The 19,454-nt window shown below is 49.8% G+C and overlaps 17 non-coding genes across 17 annotated transcripts; 8 read left to right on the top strand and 9 right to left on the bottom strand.

The window, feature by feature from the left end:
• Positions 1–1,061: 1,061 nt before the first annotated feature.
• On the bottom strand, positions 1,062–1,133 carry Trnar-ccu (transfer RNA arginine (anticodon CCU)). The gene has a single exon. It is a non-coding gene; the product is annotated as a tRNA-Arg (tRNA).
• Positions 1,134–3,013: 1,880 nt separating this feature from the next.
• Positions 3,014–3,085, bottom strand: Trnag-ccc (transfer RNA glycine (anticodon CCC)). Its single transcript has one exon. It is a non-coding gene; the product is annotated as a tRNA-Gly (tRNA).
• A 2,625-nt stretch (positions 3,086–5,710) lies between these two features.
• On the top strand, positions 5,711–5,794 carry Trnal-uaa (transfer RNA leucine (anticodon UAA)). Its single transcript has one exon. It is a non-coding gene; the product is annotated as a tRNA-Leu (tRNA).
• A 1,124-nt stretch (positions 5,795–6,918) lies between these two features.
• Trnag-ccc (transfer RNA glycine (anticodon CCC)) lies at positions 6,919–6,990 on the bottom strand. The gene has a single exon. It is a non-coding gene; the product is annotated as a tRNA-Gly (tRNA).
• Positions 6,991–7,662: 672 nt separating this feature from the next.
• Positions 7,663–7,746, top strand: Trnal-uaa (transfer RNA leucine (anticodon UAA)). The gene has a single exon. It is a non-coding gene; the product is annotated as a tRNA-Leu (tRNA).
• Positions 7,747–8,870: 1,124 nt separating this feature from the next.
• Trnag-ccc (transfer RNA glycine (anticodon CCC)) lies at positions 8,871–8,942 on the bottom strand. The gene has a single exon. It is a non-coding gene; the product is annotated as a tRNA-Gly (tRNA).
• Positions 8,943–9,613: 671 nt separating this feature from the next.
• Positions 9,614–9,697, top strand: Trnal-uaa (transfer RNA leucine (anticodon UAA)). The gene has a single exon. It is a non-coding gene; the product is annotated as a tRNA-Leu (tRNA).
• A 1,124-nt stretch (positions 9,698–10,821) lies between these two features.
• Trnag-ccc (transfer RNA glycine (anticodon CCC)) lies at positions 10,822–10,893 on the bottom strand. The gene has a single exon. It is a non-coding gene; the product is annotated as a tRNA-Gly (tRNA).
• Positions 10,894–11,564: 671 nt separating this feature from the next.
• Positions 11,565–11,648, top strand: Trnal-uaa (transfer RNA leucine (anticodon UAA)). Its single transcript has one exon. It is a non-coding gene; the product is annotated as a tRNA-Leu (tRNA).
• A 1,124-nt stretch (positions 11,649–12,772) lies between these two features.
• Positions 12,773–12,844, bottom strand: Trnag-ccc (transfer RNA glycine (anticodon CCC)). The gene has a single exon. It is a non-coding gene; the product is annotated as a tRNA-Gly (tRNA).
• A 671-nt stretch (positions 12,845–13,515) lies between these two features.
• Positions 13,516–13,599, top strand: Trnal-uaa (transfer RNA leucine (anticodon UAA)). Its single transcript has one exon. It is a non-coding gene; the product is annotated as a tRNA-Leu (tRNA).
• Positions 13,600–14,723: 1,124 nt separating this feature from the next.
• Trnag-ccc (transfer RNA glycine (anticodon CCC)) lies at positions 14,724–14,795 on the bottom strand. The gene has a single exon. It is a non-coding gene; the product is annotated as a tRNA-Gly (tRNA).
• Positions 14,796–15,466: 671 nt separating this feature from the next.
• On the top strand, positions 15,467–15,550 carry Trnal-uaa (transfer RNA leucine (anticodon UAA)). Its single transcript has one exon. It is a non-coding gene; the product is annotated as a tRNA-Leu (tRNA).
• Positions 15,551–16,674: 1,124 nt separating this feature from the next.
• On the bottom strand, positions 16,675–16,746 carry Trnag-ccc (transfer RNA glycine (anticodon CCC)). The gene has a single exon. It is a non-coding gene; the product is annotated as a tRNA-Gly (tRNA).
• Positions 16,747–17,417: 671 nt separating this feature from the next.
• On the top strand, positions 17,418–17,501 carry Trnal-uaa (transfer RNA leucine (anticodon UAA)). Its single transcript has one exon. It is a non-coding gene; the product is annotated as a tRNA-Leu (tRNA).
• A 1,124-nt stretch (positions 17,502–18,625) lies between these two features.
• Positions 18,626–18,697, bottom strand: Trnag-ccc (transfer RNA glycine (anticodon CCC)). Its single transcript has one exon. It is a non-coding gene; the product is annotated as a tRNA-Gly (tRNA).
• Positions 18,698–19,368: 671 nt separating this feature from the next.
• Trnal-uaa (transfer RNA leucine (anticodon UAA)) lies at positions 19,369–19,452 on the top strand. The gene has a single exon. It is a non-coding gene; the product is annotated as a tRNA-Leu (tRNA).
• Positions 19,453–19,454: the final 2 nt, after the last annotated feature.

Below are 19,454 nucleotides of genomic sequence, written 5' to 3' on the forward strand. Positions count from 1 at the left end.
CAAACAGGTTGAAGAGATATTATCAGTGACGGCAGTGATTATGGCGCTTGCCCTGCACGTCTGATTGTCTGGCCGTCAGAAGGAACGGAAAGCTGTTAGGAGGCATGGCTTTCAGCCAAGCAGCCCGGATTCGATTCCTGGTAGCCGAACATACTTTTGTTTGCTGAGTCTTGGCTAGTCTCACGGCGCTTACGTTTTCTTTGTGTTGTGCTTTTTGGGTCCAAGCATCAAGAAAGCAAAAGTCAACGAAAACAGATACGTGGTTAAATGTCTGGCAGGGCAGTAATGAAGGTGGATGAGCCGGTGGACCGGGTATTGGACTGGTGACGTGGCCGAATTGCATCGCTCCTCAGCTCAGTACGTTAGAGCGTCGTGCTGTGAACACAAAGGCCATGTATTCGATAGCAATAAGTGCCATTTCATTTTTCTCTCATAAAAGACAGTGCTTCCTCCAGCGAGACACTGCCAGGTAAATACCAAGTGATGTGCACAAGAAGCAAGACGTCTGCACGTTTCGCGGCGTTGTCGATAACGGCCATACCACGCTGAGTGCAGCGGTTCTCGTCTGTTGATTGGAGTTAATAGCGGTTGGCCGTGTTTAGTACTTGGATGGGCGACCAGCTTGGAGCTCTACCTACATTTGGCTTCTTTCATTTTGCCTATTTACTTAGGTGTCGTCGCTGCTTAGCGATAATGATGCGGTCCAGCACGCTGACGCCACTCCTGCCTGTCGGTGCACTAAAGCGCGAATCTGTGGCCACAATAAAATGAAAGGTTCTGTCGTATGTTTGTCGGTTTTTGGTCTCTCGCAGTCGTTTCTCCCGCCTGCCCTCTACATATATGCCCATTTCCAAGCGTCAGCTCTCGCGTCAGCCGAGCAAAGTCGAGACAAGTCGACACATGGAGACACACGATGCTGTGAATCGAAATCCGGCGACTACCGCAATGGCGACACGGAGTGAGACGTGGGGCGAAGGAAAACTATTCGTACCACGACGGTTCTGTTTCGAGGATCGCGTTACGTTACGTGGAATAGCCCTAGAAGAAAAATGTACGTTTCGTGCGGTGGCCGGGAATCGAACCCGGATCAACTGCTTAGGAAGCAACCATGCTGACCGTTACACCACCACCGCCTTGCGTACCGAGTCATTCACGCCGCGATGTATCGGCTACCCTCCTGCCACCAGAGGCCGAAGGCGAAGGCGCTGTAGGCGTTCAACGCCAGGGCAGAGGTTGGCACATCTGAACGCAGTGTGTAGGTGCTGCTAGCGTAAATAGAAGCACAACTGACAGCCGTTGGAAAACTGCCCTTTAATTTACAGCCGCATGATATAAGAAATATCTAATGTGACGTACGTACAGACGATCCAGAGACGATTGAGCATAATTGTGCCAGTCCAGAAGTAGAAAGCGCCTAAGTATCACAATGTTAAGTTGGTTAGTTTGATCCTCGCCTGGAGCATATCATTAGCTTCCCCTGAGGGCGAAATACACAGCGTAGCCGTTGCTTGGGAACGGACATTTATTGTCGTTCGTTGTTTTCTCCGCGCCAATGTGAAAATTGATAGTTAGAGTTCTGCTCGTTCCACTTAAGGCCGAAGGCGTCGGAAAACAACGGTGCCAGGCACCATATTTAAGTTCCGGGTGCCGACAGTGAGGGTGGGGTGTTACCTCACATCTTACAACTCGTTTTAAATACTCTAAAAGAACGTATTTTCTTCACACAAAAAAAAACAAGAAAATTTTGCAGTCAGGCCCTGGAGATGTTTATAGAAACGATGGCAGCAGTGTGTTTCCACGCGCACGTCAGATTGTCCGAGCGGCCTAAGGCGACAGATTTAAGCTCTGGTTCCCAAAAGGGAGCGTGCGTTCGCACCCCACATCTGACAATGAATTTTAAATATTCCAAACCTACCCGTTTCCTTCGTGCGGGAAAGGAAGTAAATTTCGCGCAAACAGGTTGAAGAGATATTATCAGTGACGGCAGTGATTATGGCGCTTGCCCTGCACGTCTGATTGTCTGGCCGTCAGAAGGAACGGAAAGCTGTTAGGAGGCATGGCTTTCAGCCAAGCAGCCCGGATTCGATTCCTGGTAGCCGAACATACTTTTGTTTGCTGAGTCTTGGCTAGTCTCACGGCGCTTACGTTTTCTTTGTGTTGTGCTTTTTGGGTCCAAGCATCAAGAAAGCAAAAGTCAACGAAAACAGATACGTGGTTAAATGTCTGGCAGGGCAGTAATGAAGGTGGATGAGCCGGTGGACCGGGTATTGGACTGGTGACGTGGCCGAATTGCATCGCTCCTCAGCTCAGTACGTTAGAGCGTCGTGCTGTGAACACAAAGGCCATGTATTCGATAGCACTAAGTGCCATTTCATTTTTCTCTCATAAAAGACAGTGCTTCCTCCAGCGAGACACTGCCAGGTAAATACCAAGTGATGTGCACAAGAAGCAAGACGTCTGCACGTTTCGCGGCGTTGTCGATAACGGCCATACCACGCTGAGTGCAGCGGTTCTCGTCTGTTGATTGGAGTTAATAGCGGTTGGCCGTGTTTAGTACTTGGATGGGCGACCAGCTTGGAGCTCTACCTACATTTGGCTTCTTTCATTTTGCCTATTTACTTAGGTGTCGTCGCTGCTTAGCGATAATGATGCGGTCCAGCACGCTGACGCCACTCCTGCCTGTCGGTGCACTAAAGCGCGAATCTGTGGCCACAATAAAATGAAAGGTTCTGTCATATGTTTGTCGGTTTTTGGTCTCTCGCAGTCGTTTCTCCCGCCTGCCCTCTACATATATGCCCATTTCCAAGCGTCAGCTCTCGCGTCAGCCGAGCAAAGTCGAGACAAGTCGACACATGGAGACACACGATGCTGTGAATCGAAATCCGGCGACTACCGCACTGGCGACACGGAGTGAGACGTGGGGCGAAGGAAAACTATTCGTACCACGACGGTTCTGTTTCGAGGATCGCGTTACGTTACGTGGAATAGCCCTAGAAGAAAAATGTACGTTTCGTGCGGTGGCCGGGAATCGAACCCGGATCAACTGCTTGGGAAGCAACCATGCTGACCGTTACACCACCACCGCCTTGCGTGCCGAGTCATTCACGCCGCGATGTATCGGCTACCCTCCTGCCACCAGAGGCCGAAGGCGAAGGCGCTGTAGGCGTTCAACGCCAGGGCAGAGGTTGGCACATCTGAACGCAGTGTGTAGGTGCTGCTAGCGTAAATAGAAGCACAACTGACAGCCGTTGGAAAACTGCCCTTTAATTTACAGCCGCATGATATAAGAAATATCTAATGTCACGTACGTACAGACGATCCAGAGACGATTGAGCATAATTGTGCCAGTCCAGAAGTAGAAAGCGCCTAAGTATCACAATGTTAAGTTGGTTAGTTTGATCCTCGCCTGGAGCATATCATTAGCTTCCCCTGAGGGCGAAATACACAGCGTAGCCGTTGCTTGGGAACGGACATTTATTGTCGTTCGTTGTTTTCTCCGCGCCAATGTGAAAATTGATAGTTAGAGTTCTGCTCGTTCCACTTAAGGCCGAAGGCGTCGGAAAACAACGGTGCCAGGCACCATATTTAAGTTCCGGGTGCCGACAGTGAGGGTGGGGTGTTACATCACATCTTACAACTCGTTTTAAATACTCTAAAAAAACGTATTTTCTTCACACAAAAAAAAAAACAAGAAAATTTTGCAGTCAGGCCCTGGAGATGTTTATAGAAACGATGGCAGCAGTGTGTTTCCACGCGCATGTCAGATTGTCCGAGCGGCCTAAGGCGACAGATTTAAGCTCTGGTTCCCAAAAGGGAGCGTGCGTTCGAACCCCACATCTGACAATGAATTTTAAATATTCCAAACCTACCCGTTTCCTTCGTGCGGGAAAGGAAGTAAATTTCGCGCAAACAGGTTGAAGAGATATTATCAGTGACGGCAGTGATTATGGCGCTTGCCCTGCACGTCTGATTGTCTGGCCGTCAGAAGGAACGGAAAGCTGTTAGGAGGCATGGCTTTCAGCCAAGCAGCCCGGATTCGATTCCTGGTAGCCGAACATACTTTTGTTTGCTGAGTCTTGGCTAGTCTCACGGCGCTTACGTTTTCTTTGTGTTGTGCTTTTTGGGTCCAAGCATCAAGAAAGCAAAAGTCAACGAAAACAGATACGTGGTTAAATGTCTGGCAGGGCAGTAATGAAGGTGGATGAGCCGGTGGACCGGGTATTGGACTGGTGACGTGGCCGAATTGCATCGCTCCTCAGCTCAGTACGTTAGAGCGTCGTACTGTGAACACAAAGGCCATGTATTCGATAGCACTAAGTGCCATTTCATTTTTCTCTCATAAAAGACAGTGCTTCCTCCAGCGAGACACTGCCAGGTAAATACCAAGTGATGTGCACAAGAAGCAAGACGTCTGCACGTTTCGCGGCGTTGTCGATAACGGCCATACCACGCTGAGTGCAGCGGTTCTCGTCTGTTGATTGGAGTTAATAGCGGTTGGCCGTGTTTAGTACTTGGATGGGCGACCAGCTTGGAGCTCTACCTACATTTGGCTTCTTTCATTTTGCCTATTTACTTAGGTGTCGTCGCTGCTTAGCGATAATGATGCGGTCCAGCACGCTGACGCCACTCCTGCCTGTCGGTGCACTAAAGCGCGAATCTGTGGCCACAATAAAATGAAAGGTTCTGTCGTATGTTTGTCGGTTTTTGGTCTCTCGCAGTCGTTTCTCCCGCCTGCCCTCTACATATATGCCCATTTCCAAGCGTCAGCTCTCGCGTCAGCCGAGCAAAGTCGAGACAAGTCGACACATGGAGACACACGATGCTGTGAATCGAAATCCGGCGACTACCGCAATGGCGACACGGAGTGAGACGTGGGGCGAAGGAAAACTATTCTTACCACGACGGTTCTGTTTCGAGGATCGCGTTACGTTACTTGGAATAGCCCTAGAAGAAAAATGTACGTTTCGTGCGGTGGCGAGGAATCGAACCCGGATCAACTGCTTGGGAAGCAACCATGCTGACCGTTACACCACCACCGCCTTGCGTGCCGAGTCATTCACGCCGCGATGTATCGGCTACCCTCCTGCCACCAGAGGCCGAAGGCGAAGGCGCTGTAGGCGTTCAACGCCAGGGCAGAGGTTGGCACATCTGAACGCAGTGTGTAGGTGCTGCTAGCGTAAATAGAAGCACAACTGACAGCCGTTGGAAAACTGCCCTTTAATTTACAGCAGCATGATATAAGAAATATCTAATGTGACGTACGTACAGACGATCCAGAGACGATTGAGCATAATTGTGCCAGTCCAGAAGTAGAAAGCGCCTAAGTATCACAATGTTAAGTTGGTTAGTTTGATCCTCGCCTGGAGCATATCATTAGCTTCCCCTGAGGGCGAAATACACAGCGTAGCCGTTGCTAGGGAACGGACTTTTATTGTCGTTCGTTGTTTTCTCCACGCCAATGTGAAAATTGATAGTTAGAGTTCTGCTCGTTCCACTTAAGGCCGAAGGCGTCGGAAAACAACGGTGCCAGGCACCATATTTAAGTTGCGGGTGCCGACAGTGAGGGTGGGGTGTTACCTCACATCTCACAACTCGTTTTAAATACTCTAAAAAAACGTATTTCCTTCACACAAAAAAAACAAGCAAATTTCGCAGTCAGGCCCTGGAGATGTTTATAGAAACGATGGCAGCAGTGTGTTTCCGCTCGCACGTCAGATTGGCCGAACGGTCTAAGGCGCCAAATTTAAGCTCTGGTTCCCGAGAGGGAGCGTGGGTTCGAACCCCACATCTGACAATGAATTTTAAATATTCCAAACCTACCCGTTTCCTTCGTGCGGGAAAGGAAGTAAATTTCGCGCAAACAGGTTGAAGAGATATTATCAGTGACGGCAGTGATTATGGCGCTTGCCCTGCACGTCTGATTGTCTGGCCGTCAGAAGGAACGGAAAGCTGTTAGGAGGCATGGCTTTCAGCCAAGCAGCCCGGATTCGATTCCTGGTAGCCGAACATACTTTTGTTTGCTGAGTCTTGGCTAGTCTCACGGCGCTTACGTTTTCTTTGTGTTGTGCTTTTTGGGTCCAAGCATCAAGAAAGCAAAAGTCAACGAAAACAGATACGTGGTTAAATGTCTGGCAGGGCAGTAATGAAGGTGGATGAGCCGGTGGACCGGGTATTGGACTGGTGACGTGGCCGAATTGCATCGCTCCTCAGCTCAGTACGTTAGAGCGTCGTGCTGTGAACACAAAGGCCATGTATTCGATAGCACTAAGTGCCATTTCATTTTTCTCTCATAAAAGACAGTGCTTCCTCCAGCGAGACACTGCCAGGTAAATACCAAGTGATGTGCACAAGAAGCAAGACGTCTGCACGTTTCGCGGCGTTGTCGATAACGGCCATACCACGCTGAGTGCAGCGGTTCTCGTCTGTTGATTGGAGTTAATAGCGGTTGGCCGTGTTTAGTACTTGGATGGGCGACCAGCTTGGAGCTCTACCTACATTTGGCTTCTTTCATTTTGCCTATTTACTTAGGTGTCGTCGCTGCTTAGCGATAATGATGCGGTCCAGCACGCTGACGCCACTCCTGCCTGTCGGTGCACTAAAGCGCGAATCTGTGGCCACAATAAAATGAAAGGTTCTGTCGTATGTTTGTCGGTTTTTGGTCTCTCGCAGTCGTTTCTCCCGCCTGCCCTCTACATATATGCCCATTTCCAAGCGTCAGCTCTCGCGTCAGCCGAGCAAAGTCGAGACAAGTCGACACATGGAGACACACGATGCTGTGAATCGAAATCCGGCGACTACCGCAATGGCGACACGGAGTGAGACGTGGGGCGAAGGAAAACTATTCGTACCACGACGGTTCTGTTTCGAAGATCGCGTTACGTTACGTGGAATAGCCCTAGAAGAAAAATGTACGTTTCGTGCGGTGGCCGGGAATCGAACCGGGATCAACTGCTTGGGAAGCAACCATGCTGACCGTTACACCACCACCGCCTTGCGTGCCGAGTCATTCACGCCGCGATGTATCGGCTACGCTCCTGCCACCAGAGGCCGAAGGCGAAGGCGCTGTAGGCGTTCAACGCCAGGGCAGAGGTTGGCACATCTGAACGCAGTGTGTAGGTGCTGCTAGCGTAAATAGAAGCACAACTGACAGCCGTTGGAAAACTGCCCTTTAATTTACAGCAGCATGATATAAGAAATATCTAATGTGACGTACGTACAGACGATCCAGAGACGATTGAGCATAATTGTGCCAGTCCAGAAGTAGAAAGCGCCTAAGTATCACAATGTTAAGTTGGTTAGTTTGATCCTCGCCTGGAGCATATCATTAGCTTCCCCTGAGGGCGAAATACACAGCGTAGCCGTTGCTAGGGAACGGACTTTTATTGTCGTTCGTTGTTTTCTCCACGCCAATGTGAAAATTGATAGTTAGAGTTCTGCTCGTTCCACTTAAGGCCGAAGGCGTCGGAAAACAACGGTGCCAGGCACCATATTTAAGTTGCGGGTGCCGACAGTGAGGGTGGGGTGTTACCTCACATCTCACAACTCGTTTTAAATACTCTAAAAAAACGTATTTCCTTCACACAAAAAAAAACAAGCAAATTTCGCAGTCAGGCCCTGGAGATGTTTATAGAAACGATGGCAGGAGTGTGTTTCCGCTCGCACGTCAGATTGGCCGAACGGTCTAAGGCGCCAGATTTAAGCTCTGGTTCCCGAAAGGGAGCGTGGGTTCGAACCCCACATCTGACAATGAATTTTAAATATTCCAAACCTACCCGTTTCCTTCGTGCGGGAAAGGAAGTAAATTTCGCGCAAACAGGTTGAAGAGATATTATCAGTGACGGCAGTGATTATGGCGCTTGCCCTGCACGTCTGATTGTCTGGCCGTCAGAAGGAACGGAAAGCTGTTAGGAGGCATGGCTTTCAGCCAAGCAGCCCGGATTCGATTCCTGGTAGCCGAACATACTTTTGTTTGCTGAGTCTTGGCTAGTCTCACGGCGCTTACGTTTTCTTTGTGTTGTGCTTTTTGGGTCCAAGCATCAAGAAAGCAAAAGTCAACGAAAACAGATACGTGGTTAAATGTCTGGCAGGGCAGTAATGAAGGTGGATGAGCCGGTGGACCGGGTATTGGACTGGTGACGTGGCCGAATTGCATCGCTCCTCAGCTCAGTACGTTAGAGCGTCGTGCTGTGAACACAAAGGCCATGTATTCGATAGCACTAAGTGCCATTTCATTTTTCTCTCATAAAAGACAGTGCTTCCTCCAGCGAGACACTGCCAGGTAAATACCAAGTGATGTGCACAAGAAGCAAGACGTCTGCACGTTTCGCGGCGTTGTCGATAACGGCCATACCACGCTGAGTGCAGCGGTTCTCGTCTGTTGATTGGAGTTAATAGCGGTTGGCCGTGTTTAGTACTTGGATGGGCGACCAGCTTGGAGCTCTACCTACATTTGGCTTCTTTCATTTTGCCTATTTACTTAGGTGTCGTCGCTGCTTAGCGATAATGATGCGGTCCAGCACGCTGACGCCACTCCTGCCTGTCGGTGCACTAAAGCGCGAATCTGTGGCCACAATAAAAAGAAAGGTTCTGTCGTATGTTTGTCGGTTTTTGGTCTCTCGCAGTCGTTTCTCCCGCCTGCCCTCTACATATATGCCCATTTCCAAGCGTCAGCTCTCGCGTCAGCCGAGCAAAGTCGAGACAAGTCGACACATGGAGACACACGATGCTGTGAATCGAAATCCGGCGACTACCGCAATGGCGACACGGAGTGAGACGTGGGGCGAAGGAAAACTATTCGTACCACGACGGTTCTGTTTCGAAGATCGCGTTACGTTACGTGGAATAGCCCTAGAAGAAAAATGTACGTTTCGTGCGGTGGCCGGGAATCGAACCGGGATCAACTGCTTGGGAAGCAACCATGCTGACCGTTACACCACCACCGCCTTGCGTGCCGAGTCATTCACGCCGCGATGTATCGGCTACGCTCCTGCCACCAGAGGCCGAAGGCGAAGGCGCTGTAGGCGTTCAACGCCAGGGCAGAGGTTGGCACATCTGAACGCAGTGTGTAGGTGCTGCTAGCGTAAATAGAAGCACAACTGACAGCCGTTGGAAAACTGCCCTTTAATTTACAGCAGCATGATATAAGAAATATCTAATGTGACGTACGTACAGACGATCCAGAGACGATTGAGCATAATTGTGCCAGTCCAGAAGTAGAAAGCGCCTAAGTATCACAATGTTAAGTTGGTTAGTTTGATCCTCGCCTGGAGCATATCATTAGCTTCCCCTGAGGGCGAAATACACAGCGTAGCCGTTGCTAGGGAACGGACTTTTATTGTCGTTCGTTGTTTTCTCCACGCCAATGTGAAAATTGATAGTTAGAGTTCTGCTCGTTCCACTTAAGGCCGAAGGCGTCGGAAAACAACGGTGCCAGGCACCATATTTAAGTTGCGGGTGCCGACAGTGAGGGTGGGGTGTTACCTCACATCTCACAACTCGTTTTAAATACTCTAAAAAAACGTATTTCCTTCACACAAAAAAAACAAGCAAATTTCGCAGTCAGGCCCTGGAGATGTTTATAGAAACGATGGCAGGAGTGTGTTTCCGCTCGCACGTCAGATTGGCCGAACGGTCTAAGGCGCCAGATTTAAGCTCTGGTTCCCGAAAGGGAGCGTGGGTTCGAACCCCACATCTGACAATGAATTTTAAATATTCCAAACCTACCCGTTTCCTTCGTGCGGGAAAGGAAGTAAATTTCGCGCAAACAGGTTGAAGAGATATTATCAGTGACGGCAGTGATTATGGCGCTTGCCCTGCACGTCTGATTGTCTGGCCGTCAGAAGGAACGGAAAGCTGTTAGGAGGCATGGCTTTCAGCCAAGCAGCCCGGATTCGATTCCTGGTAGCCGAACATACTTTTGTTTGCTGAGTCTTGGCTAGTCTCACGGCGCTTACGTTTTCTTTGTGTTGTGCTTTTTGGGTCCAAGCATCAAGAAAGCAAAAGTCAACGAAAACAGATACGTGGTTAAATGTCTGGCAGGGCAGTAATGAAGGTGGATGAGCCGGTGGACCGGGTATTGGACTGGTGACGTGGCCGAATTGCATCGCTCCTCAGCTCAGTACGTTAGAGCGTCGTGCTGTGAACACAAAAGCCATGTATTCGATAGCACTAAGTGCCATTTCATTTTTCTCTCATAAAAGACAGTGCTTCCTCCAGCGAGACACTGCCAGGTAAATACCAAGTGATGTGCACAAGAAGCAAGACGTCTGCACGTTTCGCGGCGTTGTCGATAACGGCCATACCACGCTGAGTGCAGCGGTTCTCGTCTGTTGATTGGAGTTAATAGCGGTTGGCCGTGTTTAGTACTTGGATGGGCGACCAGCTTGGAGCTCTACCTACATTTGGCTTCTTTCATTTTGCCTATTTACTTAGGTGTCGTCGCTGCTTAGCGATAATGATGCGGTCCAGCACGCTGACGCCACTCCTGCCTGTCGGTGCACTAAAGCGCGAATCTGTGGCCACAATAAAAAGAAAGGTTCTGTCGTATGTTTGTCGGTTTTTGGTCTCTCGCAGTCGTTTCTCCCGCCTGCCCTCTACATATATGCCCATTTCCAAGCGTCAGCTCTCGCGTCAGCCGAGCAAAGTCGAGACAAGTCGACACATGGAGACACACGATGCTGTGAATCGAAATCCGGCGACTACCGCAATGGCGACACGGAGTGAGACGTGGGGCGAAGGAAAACTATTCGTACCACGACGGTTCTGTTTCGAAGATCGCGTTACGTTACGTGGAATAGCCCTAGAAGAAAAATGTACGTTTCGTGCGGTGGCCGGGAATCGAACCCGGATCAACTGCTTGGGAAGCAACCATGCTGACCGTTACACCACCACCGCCTTGCGTGCCGAGTCATTCACGCCGCGATGTATCGGCTACCCTCCTGCCACCAGAGGCCGAAGGCGAAGGCGCTGTAGGCGTTCAACGCCAGGGCAGAGGTTGGCACATCTGAACGCAGTGTGTAGGTGCTGCTAGCGTAAATAGAAGCACAACTGACAGCCGTTGGAAAACTGCCCTTTAATTTACAGCAGCATGATATAAGAAATATCTAATGTGACGTACGTACAGACGATCCAGAGACGATTGAGCATAATCGTGCCAGTCCAGAAGTAGAAAGCGCCTAAGTATCACAATGTTAAGTTGGTTAGTTTGATCCTCGCCTGGAGCATATCATTAGCTTCCCCTGAGGGCGAAATACACAGCGTAGCCGTTGCTAGGGAACGGACTTTTATTGTCGTTCGTTGTTTTCTCCACGCCAATGTGAAAATTGATAGTTAGAGTTCTGCTCGTTCCACTTAAGGCCGAAGGCGTCGGAAAACAACGGTGCCAGGCACCATATTTAAGTTGCGGGTGCCGACAGTGAGGGTGGGGTGTTACCTCACATCTCACAACTCGTTTTAAATACTCTAAAAAAACGTATTTCCTTCACACAAAAAAAACAAGCAAATTTCGCAGTCAGGCCCTGGAGATGTTTATAGAAACGATGGCAGCAGTGTGTTTCCGCTCGCACGTCAGATTGGCCGAACGGTCTAAGGCGCCAGATTTAAGCTCTGGTTCCCGAAAGGGAGCGTGGGTTCGAACCCCACATCTGACAATGAATTTTAAATATTCCAAACCTACCCGTTTCCTTCGTGCGGGAAAGGAAGTAAATTTCGCGCAAACAGGTTGAAGAGATATTATCAGTGACGGCAGTGATTATGGCGCTTGCCCTGCACGTCTGATTGTCTGGCCGTCAGAAGGAACGGAAAGCTGTTAGGAGGCATGGCTTTCAGCCAAGCAGCCCGGATTCGATTCCTGGTAGCCGAACATACTTTTGTTTGCTGAGTCTTGGCTAGTCTCACGGCGCTTACGTTTTCTTTGTGTTGTGCTTTTTGGGTCCAAGCATCAAGAAAGCAAAAGTCAACGAAAACAGATACGTGGTTAAATGTCTGGCAGGGCAGTAATGAAGGTGGATGAGCCGGTGGACCGGGTATTGGACTGGTGACGTGGCCGAATTGCATCGCTCCTCAGCTCAGTACGTTAGAGCGTCGTGCTGTGAACACAAAGGCCATGTATTCGATAGCACTAAGTGCCATTTCATTTTTCTCTCATAAAAGACAGTGCTTCCTCCAGCGAGACACTGCCAGGTAAATACCAAGTGATGTGCACAAGAAGCAAGACGTCTGCACGTTTCGCGGCGTTGTCGATAACGGCCATACCACGCTGAGTGCAGCGGTTCTCGTCTGTTGATTGGAGTTAATAGCGGTTGGCCGTGTTTAGTACTTGGATGGGCGACCAGCTTGGAGCTCTACCTACATTTGGCTTCTTTCATTTTGCCTATTTACTTAGGTGTCGTCGCTGCTTAGCGATAATGATGCGGTCCAGCACGCTGACGCCACTCCTGCCTGTCGGTGCACTAAAGCGCGAATCTGTGGCCACAATAAAATGAAAGGTTCTGTCGTATGTTTGTCGGTTTTTGGTCTCTCGCAGTCGTTTCTCCCGCCTGCCCTCTACATATATGCCCATTTCCAAGCGTCAGCTCTCGCGTCAGCCGAGCAAAGTCGAGACAAGTCGACACATGGAGACACACGATGCTGTGAATCGAAATCCGGCGACTACCGCAATGGCGACACGGAGTGAGACGTGGGGCGAAGGAAAACTATTCGTACCACGACGGTTCTGTTTCGAAGATCGCGTTACGTTACGTGGAATAGCCCTAGAAGAAAAATGTACGTTTCGTGCGGTGGCCGGGAATCGAACCCGGATCAACTGCTTGGGAAGCAACCATGCTGACCGTTACACCACCACCGCCTTGCGTGCCGAGTCATTCACGCCGCGATGTATCGGCTACGCTCCTGCCACCAGAGGCCGAAGGCGAAGGCGCTGTAGGCGTTCAACGCCAGGGCAGAGGTTGGCACATCTGAACGCAGTGCGTAGGTGCTGCTAGCGTAAATAGAAGCACAACTGACAGCCGTTGGAAAACTGCCCTTTAATTTACAGCAGCATGATATAAGAAATATCTAATGTGACGTACGTACAGACGATCCAGAGACGATTGAGCATAATTGTGCCAGTCCAGAAGTAGAAAGCGCCTAAGTATCACAATGTTAAGTTGGTTAGTTTGATCCTCGCCTGGAGCATATCATTAGCTTCCCCTGAGGGCGAAATACACAGCGTAGCCGTTGCTAGGGAACGGACTTTTATTGTCGTTCGTTGTTTTCTCCACGCCAATGTGAAAATTGATAGTTAGAGTTCTGCTCGTTCCACTTAAGGCCGAAGGCGTCGGAAAACAACGGTGCCAGGCACCATATTTAAGTTGCGGGTGCCGACAGTGAGGGTGGGGTGTTACCTCACATCTCACAACTCGTTTTAAATACTCTAAAAAAACGTATTTCCTTCACACAAAAAAAACAAGCAAATTTCGCAGTCAGGCCCTGGAGATGTTTATAGAAACGATGGCAGGAGTGTGTTTCCGCTCGCACGTCAGATTGGCCGAACGGTCTAAGGCGCCAGATTTAAGCTCTGGTTCCCGAAAGGGAGCGTGGGTTCGAACCCCACATCTGACAATGAATTTTAAATATTCCAAACCTACCCGTTTCCTTCGTGCGGGAAAGGAAGTAAATTTCGCGCAAACAGGTTGAAGAGATATTATCAGTGACGGCAGTGATTATGGCGCTTGCCCTGCACGTCTGATTGTCTGGCCGTCAGAAGGAACGGAAAGCTGTTAGGAGGCATGGCTTTCAGCCAAGCAGCCCGGATTCGATTCCTGGTAGCCGAACATACTTTTGTTTGCTGAGTCTTGGCTAGTCTCACGGCGCTTACGTTTTCTTTGTGTTGTGCTTTTTGGGTCCAAGCATCAAGAAAGCAAAAGTCAACGAAAACAGATACGTGGTTAAATGTCTGGCAGGGCAGTAATGAAGGTGGATGAGCCGGTGGACCGGGTATTGGACTGGTGACGTGGCCGAATTGCATCGCTCCTCAGCTCAGTACGTTAGAGCGTCGTGCTGTGAACACAAAAGCCATGTATTCGATAGCACTAAGTGCCATTTCATTTTTCTCTCATAAAAGACAGTGCTTCCTCCAGCGAGACACTGCCAGGTAAATACCAAGTGATGTGCACAAGAAGCAAGACGTCTGCACGTTTCGCGGCGTTGTCGATAACGGCCATACCACGCTGAGTGCAGCGGTTCTCGTCTGTTGATTGGAGTTAATAGCGGTTGGCCGTGTTTAGTACTTGGATGGGCGACCAGCTTGGAGCTCTACCTACATTTGGCTTCTTTCATTTTGCCTATTTACTTAGGTGTCGTCGCTGCTTAGCGATAATGATGCGGTCCAGCACGCTGACGCCACTCCTGCCTGTCGGTGCACTAAAGCGCGAATCTGTGGCCACAATAAAAAGAAAGGTTCTGTCGTATGTTTGTCGGTTTTTGGTCTCTCGCAGTCGTTTCTCCCGCCTGCCCTCTACATATATGCCCATTTCCAAGCGTCAGCTCTCGCGTCAGCCGAGCAAAGTCGAGACAAGTCGACACATGGAGACACACGATGCTGTGAATCGAAATCCGGCGACTACCGCAATGGCGACACGGAGTGAGACGTGGGGCGAAGGAAAACTATTGGTACCACGACGGTTCTGTTTCGAAGATCGCGTTACGTTACGTGGAATAGCCCTAGAAGAAAAATGTACGTTTCGTGCGGTGGCCGGGAATCGAACCCGGATCAACTGCTTGGGAAGCAACCATGCTGACCGTTACACCACCACCGCCTTGCGTGCCGAGTCATTCACGCCGCGATGTATCGGCTACCCTCCTGCCACCAGAGGCCGAAGGCGAAGGCGCTGTAGGCGTTCAACGCCAGGGCAGAGGTTGGCACATCTGAACGCAGTGTGTAGGTGCTGCTAGCGTAAATAGAAGCACAACTGACAGCCGTTGGAAAACTGCCCTTTAATTTACAGCAGCATGATATAAGAAATATCTAATGTGACGTACGTACAGACGATCCAGAGACGATTGAGCATAATCGTGCCAGTCCAGAAGTAGAAAGCGCCTAAGTATCACAATGTTAAGTTGGTTAGTTTGATCCTCGCCTGGAGCATATCATTAGCTTCCCCTGAGGGCGAAATACACAGCGTAGCCGTTGCTAGGGAACGGACTTTTATTGTCGTTCGTTGTTTTCTCCACGCCAATGTGAAAATTGATAGTTAGAGTTCTGCTCGTTCCACTTAAGGCCGAAGGCGTCGGAAAACAACGGTGCCAGGCACCATATTTAAGTTGCGGGTGCCGACAGTGAGGGTGGGGTGTTACCTCACATCTCACAACTCGTTTTAAATACTCTAAAAAAACGTATTTCCTTCAAGCAAAAAAAACAAGCAAATTTCGCAGTCAGGCCCTGGAGATGTTTATAGAAACGATGGCAGGAATGTGTTTCCGCTCGCACGTCAGATTGGCCGAACGGTCTAAGGCGCCAGATTTAAGCTCTGGTTCCCGAAAGGGAGCGTGGGTTCGAACCCCACATCTGACAATGAATTTTAAATATTCCAAACCTACCCGTTTCCTTCGTGCGGGAAAGGAAGTAAATTTCGCGCAAACAGGTTGAAGAGATATTATCAGTGACGGCAGTGATTATGGCGCTTGCCCTGCACGTCTGATTGTCTGGCCGTCAGAAGGAACGGAAAGCTGTTAGGAGGCATGGCTTTCAGCCAAGCAGCCCGGATTCGATTCCTGGTAGCCGAACATACTTTTGTTTGCTGAGTCTTGGCTAGTCTCACGGCGCTTACGTTTTCTTTGTGTTGTGCTTTTTGGGTCCAAGCATCAAGAAAGCAAAAGTCAACGAAAACAGATACGTGGTTAAATGTCTGGCAGGGCAGTAATGAAGGTGGATGAGCCGGTGGACCGGGTATTGGACTGGTGACGTGGCCGAATTGCATCGCTCCTCAGCTCAGTACGTTAGAGCGTCGTGCTGTGAACACAAAGGCCATGTATTCGATAGCACTAAGTGCCATTTCATTTTTCTCTCATAAAAGACAGTGCTTCCTCCAGCGAGACACTGCCAGGTAAATACCAAGTGATGTGCACAAGAAGCAAGACGTCTGCACGTTTCGCGGCGTTGTCGATAACGGCCATACCACGCTGAGTGCAGCGGTTCTCGTCTGTTGATTGGAGTTAATAGCGGTTGGCCGTGTTTAGTACTTGGATGGGCGACCAGCTTGGAGCTCTACCTACATTTGGCTTCTTTCATTTTGCCTATTTACTTAGGTGTCGTCGCTGCTTAGCGATAATGATGCGGTCCAGCACGCTGACGCCACTCCTGCCTGTCGGTGCACTAAAGCGCGAATCTGTGGCCACAATAAAATGAAAGGTTCTGTCGTATGTTTGTCGGTTTTTGGTCTCTCGCAGTCGTTTCTCCCGCCTGCCCTCTACATATATGCCCATTTCCAAGCGTCAGCTCTCGCGTCAGCCGAGCAAAGTCGAGACAAGTCGACACATGGAGACACACGATGCTGTGAATCGAAATCCGGCGACTACCGCAATGGCGACACGGAGTGAGACGTGGGGCGAAGGAAAACTATTCGTACCACGACGGTTCTGTTTCGAAGATCGCGTTACGTTACGTGGAATAGCCCTAGAAGAAAAATGTACGTTTCGTGCGGTGGCCGGGAATCGAACCCGGATCAACTGCTTGGGAAGCAACCATGCTGACCGTTACACCACCACCGCCTTGCGTGCCGAGTCATTCACGCCGCGATGTATCGGCTACGCTCCTGCCACCAGAGGCCGAAGGCGAAGGCGCTGTAGGCGTTCAACGCCAGGGCAGAGGTTGGCACATCTGAACGCAGTGTGTAGGTGCTGCTAGCGTAAATAGAAGCACAACTGACAGCCGTTGGAAAACTGCCCTTTAATTTACAGCAGCATGATATAAGAAATATCTAATGTGACGTACGTACAGACGATCCAGAGACGATTGAGCATAATTGTGCCAGTCCAGAAGTAGAAAGCGCCTAAGTATCACAATGTTAAGTTGGTTAGTTTGATCCTCGCCTGGAGCATATCATTAGCTTCCCCTGAGGGCGAAATACACAGCGTAGCCGTTGCTAGGGAACGGACTTTTATTGTCGTTCGTTGTTTTCTCCACGCCAATGTGAAAATTGATAGTTAGAGTTCTGCTCGTTCCACTTAAGGCCGAAGGCGTCGGAAAACAACGGTGCCAGGCACCATATTTAAGTTGCGGGTGCCGACAGTGAGGGTGGGGTGTTACCTCACATCTCACAACTCGTTTTAAATACTCTAAAAAAACGTATTTCCTTCACACAAAAAAAACAAGCAAATTTCGCAGTCAGGCCCTGGAGATGTTTATAGAAACGATGGCAGCAGTGTGTTTCCGCTCGCACGTCAGATTGGCCGAACGGTCTAAGGCGCCAGATTTAAGCTCTGGTTCCCGAAAGGGAGCGTGGGTTCGAACCCCACATCTGACAATGAATTTTAAATATTCCAAACCTACCCGTTTCCTTCGTGCGGGAAAGGAAGTAAATTTCGCGCAAACAGGTTGAAGAGATATTATCAGTGACGGCAGTGATTATGGCGCTTGCCCTGCACGTCTGATTGTCTGGCCGTCAGAAGGAACGGAAAGCTGTTAGGAGGCATGGCTTTCAGCCAAGCAGCCCGGATTCGATTCCTGGTAGCCGAACATACTTTTGTTTGCTGAGTCTTGGCTAGTCTCACGGCGCTTACGTTTTCTTTGTGTTGTGCTTTTTGGGTCCAAGCATCAAGAAAGCAAAAGTCAACGAAAACAGATACGTGGTTAAATGTCTGGCAGGGCAGTAATGAAGGTGGATGAGCCGGTGGACCGGGTATTGGACTGGTGACGTGGCCGAATTGCATCGCTCCTCAGCTCAGTACGTTAGAGCGTCGTGCTGTGAACACAAAGGCCATGTATTCGATAGCACTAAGTGCCATTTCATTTTTCTCTCATAAAAAACAGTGCTTCCTCCAGCGAGACACTGCCAGGTAAATACCAAGTGATGTGCACAAGAAGCAAGACGTCTGCACGTTTCGCGGCGTTGTCGATAACGGCCATACCACGCTGAGTGCAGCGGTTCTCGTCTGTTGATTGGAGTTAATAGCGGTTGGCCGTGTTTAGTACTTGGATGGGCGACCAGCTTGGAGCTCTACCTACATTTGGCTTCTTTCATTTTGCCTATTTACTTAGGTGTCGTCGCTGCTTAGCGATAATGATGCGGTCCAGCACGCTGACGCCACTCCTGCCTGTCGGTGCACTAAAGCGCGAATCTGTGGCCACAATAAAAAGAAAGGTTCTGTCGTATGTTTGTCGGTTTTTGGTCTCTCGCAGTCGTTTCTCCCGCCTGCCCTCTACATATATGCCCATTTCCAAGCGTCAGCTCTCGCGTCAGCCGAGCAAAGTCGAGACAAGTCGACACATGGAGACACACGATGCTGTGAATCGAAATCCGGCGACTACCGCAATGGCGACACGGAGTGAGACGTGGGGCGAAGGAAAACTATTCGTACCACGACGGTTCTGTTTCGAAGATCGCGTTACGTTACGTGGAATAGCCCTAGAAGAAAAATGTACGTTTCGTGCGGTGGCCGGGAATCGAACCCGGATCAACTGCTTGGGAAGCAACCATGCTGACCGTTACACCACCACCGCCTTGCGTGCCGAGTCATTCACGCCGCGATGTATCGGCTACCCTCCTGCCACCAGAGGCCGAAGGCGAAGGCGCTGTAGGCGTTCAACGCCAGGGCAGAGGTTGGCACATCTGAACGCAGTGTGTAGGTGCTGCTAGCGTAAATAGAAGCACAACTGACAGCCGTTGGAAAACTGCCCTTTAATTTACAGCAGCATGATATAAGAAATATCTAATGTGACGTACGTACAGACGATCCAGAGACGATTGAGCATAATCGTGCCAGTCCAGAAGTAGAAAGCGCCTAAGTATCACAATGTTAAGTTGGTTAGTTTGATCCTCGCCTGGAGCATATCATTAGCTTCCCCTGAGGGCGAAATACACAGCATAGCCGTTGCTAGGGAACGGACTTTTATTGTCGTTCGTTGTTTTCTCCACGCCAATGTGAAAATTGATAGTTAGAGTTCTGCTCGTTCCACTTAAGGCCGAAGGCGTCGGAAAACAACGGTGCCAGGCACCATATTTAAGTTGCGGGTGCCGACAGTGAGGGTGGGGTGTTACCTCACATCTCACAACTCGTTTTAAATACTCTAAAAAAACGTATTTCCTTCACACAAAAAAAACAAGCAAATTTCGCAGTCAGGCCCTGGAGATGTTTATAGAAACGATGGCAGGAGTGTGTTTCCGCTCGCACGTCAGATTGGCCGAACGGTCTAAGGCGCCAGATTTAAGCTCTGGTTCCCGAAAGGGAGCGTGGGTTCGAACCCCACATCTGACATT

Source organism: Schistocerca gregaria, chromosome 2 (genome assembly GCF_023897955.1).
Source record: "Schistocerca gregaria isolate iqSchGreg1 chromosome 2, iqSchGreg1.2, whole genome shotgun sequence".
Taxonomy (NCBI): domain Eukaryota; kingdom Metazoa; phylum Arthropoda; class Insecta; order Orthoptera; family Acrididae; genus Schistocerca; species Schistocerca gregaria.